The sequence below is a fragment of the Silene latifolia genome, chromosome Y, assembly GCF_048544455.1.
Source record: "Silene latifolia isolate original U9 population chromosome Y, ASM4854445v1, whole genome shotgun sequence".
In the NCBI taxonomy this organism is placed as follows: Eukaryota; Viridiplantae; Streptophyta; class Magnoliopsida; order Caryophyllales; family Caryophyllaceae; genus Silene; species Silene latifolia.
Window position 1 is genome coordinate 272953981 of NC_133538.1, and position 6545 is coordinate 272960525.

Sequence of the window (6545 nt, forward strand, 5' to 3'; positions counted from 1 at the left end):
TGGTCGAGTTTGGGACGATCCATGACCTTTACTTTTGTAGAGAATTCGAGACTTGTCATGTCATATTCTACTAGCATCATAGGGATCATCATTCCACCACCATCCGATCGCTCTTGACGAAAGCATTTGGAAATTGAGGACGAAAGTAGTCTAGTTTAACACCATTTGGAGGTGATTTAGTGCCATCCTCTTAGACTTAATAATTTGTTGAACTAGTATTTGTGAAGGATTACATGCTCTTAAATTTGTTCCTCTTTAGTGCCTCCGCCACTTGATGAGGGAGTGGCTATTCTTTTTGTAGATGCATCCATTATGTGTTTTTGTGTGCTTAATGTTTGGATGTGTCGCCATTTTGGCAAGACCCACCTTGCCTTGCAAGAAGGCATCCTACCTCATGGTTGTCTTGTTGTGAGTTGAAGGGGCGGAGTGAGACCCGCTAATTGTCTCATATCGGCTATATTATTAGGATAGGTTAGTATTGGCCCTAGTCTTTGTCACCTCTTTACTCGGGACGAGCAAAGGTTCGGTTTGGGGATATTTGATGTGACCATAATTAGCGCATATTTAGCCCCCGAATTAGCCTTGTTCCCATGCTTTTTAGTGCTTATTTGGGTCATTTCTTATCTTTAGTTCTTTGTTTTGCATATTCTTTGAGATTTTGATCCCTCGGTAGGAAAGGAGTAAGAATCTTGCATTTTCATGGCAAAACGAGACTAAATTGATCGAATTCAATGACCAAGCATCAAGGAGAGACAAGATTAGAAGGCATTTGTACATATTATAGTAGAAGAGCAATGTTGAGAAAGGATCCTTGAGTCCCCAAGGAAATCCCCAAGGAATTTATGAAGAAAAGGGAAGAAAAGAAGAAGATATGTTGCTGAGTGACAATCCGAGCGGATTGTCACCAATCCGTCCGTCCCGCAGCAGCACAATCCGAGCGGCTTTGCCCTATTCCGCTCGGATTCCACCTCCACAATCCGCCCGGATTCCCTTGAATCCGCTCGGATTCCAACGCCAGAATCCGCCCGTCCCGACCTTATTCCACCCAGATTCTAGCACAGCACGAATTGTCTTCTCCAAGCTACGAAGAAAGAAGCGCTTCTCTCGAAAAATACCGGCTCCTCCTTGCTCAATCTAAAAAGTGTAATTACTAGTTTAGCCCTTAGTTAACCCTAATGCATCCTCCCTAATTTCCACTATAAATACCCCATTAGTCTAATTAGAGGAGCATGTTCTTCTTATCAATAATTAGTGTAGTTAATATCAATCAAATCTCTCTTTAATATTGTAATCAAGTATTAATCAAGTTTTAATCCAAGTTTTAGTTCTTTAATCTCTCTTTTGTTCATCCTTTATTTTGGGTAATTGAAGATTATTTGGGTTATTATTGGGAGATTGACAACCTCTCAATCAAGCATTCAAGTACTTCTTTTATCTTTGCTTTATTATTGGAATCATTAGTAGGTATAATCTCTTAATCCCTTTTTAATTATTGTTAATTACTTTCATTTATTCATCATGTTTCATATTGTTGGTATGATTGACAACCTTGCTAGCATGATCAACATGATAATGAGTGAGTAGTCTCTTAGCTAGGGTTAATGGGTGATTAGGGGAAACCAACATGGGGAATGATTCATGCTTAAATTAATATGCTTTCATGTTTTATTTACTTGCTTGTTTTGATCTCAACTCATGCACATGTTATATTTGATGAAATGCTAAGCCTATGAATCCTTGCATTTACTATCATCTTCTATCCTTTCAATGAGACTTGTAAGACATAACCCAACTCGAGTCTCATTAGACCATGCATGTTGTTGAGTAGGGAAGATTAAGTCGACTTGTAGGTGTTGTACAATCTAATCGATTCGGCTCCGGGACCCAAACTTTCCTAGGATTGTAAGATATAACCCAAATCAATCCATCACAACAATAATTGCTTGCTTATAATTTGAGAACATGTTTGTATGATCATATCCCATGATTCCCCTATGATCCCATGACACCCTAGTGCCTTTAATCAATTGTTTACACCCCTTTAATTCATCTTGCTTGTTTATTTTCATTGCTATTTTAGTTTAGTGACCTTCTACATCAACCCAATTTGTAACACCCCTTAGACACCACTAGTTGCAATAGAAATCTCATTTCAATACCCGTCCCTTGGGATCCGACCTTTACTTGCCTCTTTACTAATTGTAGAGTTGTTTGTGAAGCTATAAATTGTGTTTTGATTCAACCGTGACCCAACGACCACATCTTAATTTGTGAACACTTAGCGGACTCGCATCATCAATAGAAGAGAGGGCATTGCAAGGTTGAGCTTGCATGGGAGCCCTTCGGAACTTAGACTGATGGAATATCAATTCCTCGTCCCCAACTTGAAAAGCCAATGTCTTGCCCCCGACATCTATCACTGCACGGGCAGTAAATAAAAATGGTCTCCCTAAAATAATAGGGGTGTGGGCATCGTCAGGGATGTCAAGTACAACGAAGTCAAAGGGAATAAAGAACCTCCCGATCTTAACAGGTACGTCTTCTATGACACCTATTGGCCGTGATATGCTACGGTCGTCCATCTGAACAGTCATATTTGTGCAGTTAAACTTTGTCAAACCAAGTCTCTTAGCCAGAGACAGCGGTAAGACGCTCACGCTAGCGCCAAGATCGCATAGTGCGTTATTAATCAAATGGGTACCAATATGACACGGAATCGAAAAACTACCCGGGTCTGACTGTTTGGGAGGTAACTTATTCTGAACTAGGGCCGTCCCTACCTCGGTCAAAGCTACCGTATCATGATCATTAATGTGCCTCTTACGCGATAAAATTTCTTTCATAAATTTAAGGTAAGAGGGTACCTGTGTCAGCAGTTCGGCGAATGGCACAGTGACTTGCAAGCTCTTTAGGAGTTCGGCAAATTTGTCGAATTGTTGATTAGCCTTAGTACTTTGCAAACGCCTTGGGAAGGGCACCGTAATGGGTATCTCGAGTCCCTTGTTCCTCTCTTCCAACGTATCAGCCGGATTAAGCTCTAAGTCCTTTGAACGCTTTTTTCCTCTCGAACGAGGTCTTTCAGGCGATTTATCACTCGATCGAGCACTAGCAGGCTCTCGATCGAGCTGTTCTTTATCTACACTACTCGATCGACCAAAAATACCATTTGATCGAGCAGTTTCTTCAATAAAATCACTCGATCGACCAAATATTTCACTCGATCGAGTAAGATCTTTTTCCTGTTCACTTGATCGAGTAGAAATTTTACTCGATCAAGTCCTTTCTTCAGCAAAATCACTCGATCGACCCCCAGTAATCAGTCAATCGAGTACTTTCTTTGTCGCCAACTCCTTTTCTTCACCACAACATTGTTCATCAGCAATAATTTCCTCCCTCGGGTCTGATTTCAACACGTCCGGCCCCTCATATGAACGACCGCTCCTCAAATTAATTAAATTTACCGTCTCATGTGGATTTTTATCAGCTTGTGACGGTAAATGACCCGGTTTCCTTGTAGACTGGTTCGCGGCTAACTGGGCAACTTGAGTTTCAAGTGCCTTGATAGATGCATTTTTTTGTTGATCACTCAGCTGCCACTGCTTTGTCAAAGACTGGAACATTGTCTTCAACTCACCTAGCTCACTTACTCCATCAGAAGATGATGCACCTTGATTAGGTGTAGGAAAGGAAGGAGGCTTCTGAAAGCCTTGTTGAGTCTTATGTGGAGGGACATACGGCTACTGGTGCTGTGGAGGAGGGGTAGGATTGAGCACATTTTGCCTTGTCCACCTCAAATTAGGATGGACTGTCCCTTGGTTGTTATAGTAGGAACCCCCTCCTTGCATGTATTGTTAAAAAGCAAGGACTTGTTCCTTCTCCGTAAGACAGCCAACAGTAGTGTGACCGTCGTTGCTCCCACACCTCTCACATGTGACAGTCTCCCCTCTAGTAAGCAAATGTACTGTCTGAGGCTCCCCAGCAGAATGCAGCTCCAACTTATCAAATCTAGCATTCATGGCTTCCAGCTGAGCCACAACTTTCTTATCGACTGCATGAACTGTTCTAATACCATCCCTCGGGTTTCCATACTCAGCACAATGGTTCGCCATCTCTTCAATAAGGGCCCACCCCTTATCATCGTCAGTGTTCTCTTGGAATCTTCCATTAGATGATGCATCAAGTATGGCTATGTAATCATCGTACAGCCCATTGTAGAACTGGTTGGAAAGAAACCACGGGTCAAAACCATGGTGAGGAAGAGACCTCACCAACTTCTTGAAACGGGACCATGCTTCATAGAAAGTCTCATCAGGTGCCTGCTTGAAACTTGTGATCTTTGCCCTCAGCTGATTGGTGCGCTGTGGAGGGAAATATCTCTTATAAAAAGCAAGAGCAAGGGTCTCCCAGTCTCTGACCCCCATGGTCGTACGGTCCAAATCAGTCAGCCACTCCCTGGCTGAGTCAGTCAAAGAAAAAGGGAACAGAACCTCCTTAACATTGTCTTGAGTTACCCCCTTTGTGGCGGGGATAGTAGAACAGTAGTCCGTAAAGACCTCCATATGCTTCATCGGGTCTTCACCTGCCACGCCTCTAAAGAGAATTCTCTCCACCAGATTGATATAGGAAGGTCGGATGTCAAATGTATTCCCATCCTCAGTCTGGAGATTGAAACCCTTTGGAATTGATGATGCTTTAGGCTCCGAATGACTGGCAATGTTCGGCATCTTTACTGGTTGCCTTACATAACTAGAAGTATCTTCTTCAAAAGATGGATTTTCTGTAAAAAGGAAATGCTGAAGCTCTGGTTCGAAAGTACTCAAGTCTTCCTTTCGTGATTCTCTTTGCACACGGAGTCTATGCCTGAACAGTCTCTCTGGCTCAGAATCAGCTGAAACTAACTCAAACATGTCTGACCTGGGCATACACAACACTGAAAGAAAATAAATAAGAACTGCCTCAAGGAATAAAAATTCCCTGAGACGGATAAAATAAACGAAACAAAGACACATAGGGCAATTGCCTCACCGGCAACGGCGCCAAAATTTGACAGGGCTGTCGTATACCTATCAAAAATAACTAACTAAACTAACTATATAGCTAGGGAAGTCAGGTCGATCTCCTTAGGGAGGCAAGATATCTGTAAGAGTCTGTCTATTTGGTCACAAATGGAGGGTGTTTATAATTTGATTTCTAAACTAAAAAGGTTTAAAGGAAGAGAAATAAAGAAAGAGCAATTAAGGCAGAAAATAGGATCAAACTATCAATAGAGAAGGGACATGTCAGGATTTCGGTTCACTACGGTAGTCCACTGATTCAACTGTAAACAACTTAGATAAATTACTCCGAGACGGATATGGAAAGGTCCTTCCGGTCCACTTTCTATCCTAAATCACCACTAACTTAACTTTCGTCCTCGTCAAGGTAGTCTACTGTTCATAGCAGGTCTATTTAGTCCAATCTTCCGATCCAGGATTAAGTTTAATTAGATTAAAAAGGTGACTCAGAAGCGTGCACTCAACTAAGTCGGTAATACAGTTATATTGCTATGGGGACAGAATCTCACAATTAATTCATCTAACCTATTTACTACATCGTCACATTTCTACCGTAGATCCCCTAATCCTAACATGAAACAGATTAGTTACTCATGATATTAATATTGTCAAAACTAATAACGATGAATGAACTAACAATAAACATAATGAAACGATAATTAAATTGCATAAAAGTAATTAGGGCAGAAAGTAAAAGGAACAAAACAAACAATTAAGATGAACAAATGAAAGATTAATATTAAAAAGGGAGAAAGAGATTACAATCGCAAGAATCCAGCGTAAAGAACAAACAAATCCGAGCGAGAAAATCCCAAAGCAAAAGTTACAGTAGAGAAGAAAAGAGTAACGCCGTCTTTTTTTGTGAAGATGAATGATAGATAAAACATAGATAGAATAGAATATCCTAATGACCTAGCTAATATACATTTAAATAGAAAATATGCTAAGTCCAATAACTAAAACAAGTTCACGAGCTAATTGAAGCCCACGCCAGCCAAAACCACTCAATCGAGTAGTCTGAAACCACTCGATCGAGCATTTCTCTAGATAATCTACTCGATCGAGTAGAATTGTTACTCGATCGAGTAACCTCAATTTCCAGCTCTTCTTGATCAAGTATAAAACTACTCGATCGACCATTCTCAACTATAGAAACCACTCGATCGAGTGATAAAACAGCTCGATCGAGTATTCTTCCTTCAAATCAGCTCAAACTCGTGACCGGCTGCCTCGTAGACCGTTCCCTTCACGTATCTCAATGCAAGATCTCACTTAGAAAAATCATGTCTCCTCAAAATGCATGCAAAGAGGACGAAAATGGTACGATTCCACTACTTTCGCGTTCATTTCTACAAAATGGACAAAACGAACCAAAGTAGCCAATTCGGGGGCAAAATGCAATATAAATAGTACAAAAGTACATAGAAATATGTGCTAAAATAGGCTAAAAAGACTATACAAAATGCACGTATCAACGTCAACTCATATAAG

The 6545-nt window shown here is 40.9% G+C and overlaps 1 non-coding gene across 1 annotated transcript; it reads left to right on the plus strand.

Annotated features, from left to right (window-relative positions):
- Positions 1-4242: 4242 nt before the first annotated feature.
- On the plus strand, positions 4243-4348 carry LOC141635814 (small nucleolar RNA R71). The gene has a single exon (XR_012540473.1). It is a non-coding gene; the product is annotated as a small nucleolar RNA R71 (small nucleolar RNA).
- Positions 4349-6545: the final 2197 nt, after the last annotated feature.